At 34.0% G+C, this 517-nt stretch overlaps 1 long non-coding RNA gene across 1 annotated transcript; it reads left to right on the forward strand.

The window, feature by feature from the left end:
- Nucleotides 1-58: 58 nt before the first annotated feature.
- Nucleotides 59-506, forward strand: LOC113465199 (uncharacterized). Its single transcript, XR_003390042.1, has 3 exons — nucleotides 59-128; nucleotides 211-300; nucleotides 379-506. It is a non-coding gene; the product is annotated as an uncharacterized LOC113465199 (long non-coding RNA).
- The last annotated feature ends 11 nt before the right edge of the window (nucleotides 507-517 follow it).

Consider the following 517-nt stretch of genomic DNA (forward strand, 5'->3'; position numbering starts at 1 on the left):
TCAATTATACGCTATCGTCAGCTAATTCGGAGCTTAACTTACATGTGTTTCAGGCTAAGGAAGCGACTGGAATTATTCATACTGCTTCATCGTATCAAACAGCCACCGATTTAACAAGAAGAGACGAGGTGAATACTTTGTATTAATTCGATAATAGTTACAACTGACAATTACGAATGTAATGAAACTCTTAAATCGATCTATTCGCAGATGCTCCAGTTCTGTTTGCAAATATCGTATACTCAGCAGCAAAGAAGCAGAGAAAATTCCTTGTGGTTGAATTATAAGTTCATTCGTCGTGTTAGCATAATTTTATCTCTTTTAGCTTTATATTCTTTTATGAAATTTGTTAAAAGCTAATTAGCATACTTTTTGCAGTATGTGAGTGTTATGGTATCTTACTTAGTAGTCTTGATTCAATTCAGCCAAGCCAGAAGTATTTGAATGTCATGAGACCAACATCGAGATGGATTTAAGGTAAAATAATGTATTTATCCATGTCTCTATCCGACATTCT

The sequence above is a fragment of the Ceratina calcarata genome, unplaced genomic scaffold (assembly GCF_001652005.2).
Source record: "Ceratina calcarata isolate Rehan_Ccalc_2016 unplaced genomic scaffold, ASM165200v1 scaffold10280, whole genome shotgun sequence".
NCBI lineage: Eukaryota > Metazoa > Arthropoda > Insecta > Hymenoptera > Apidae > Ceratina > Ceratina calcarata.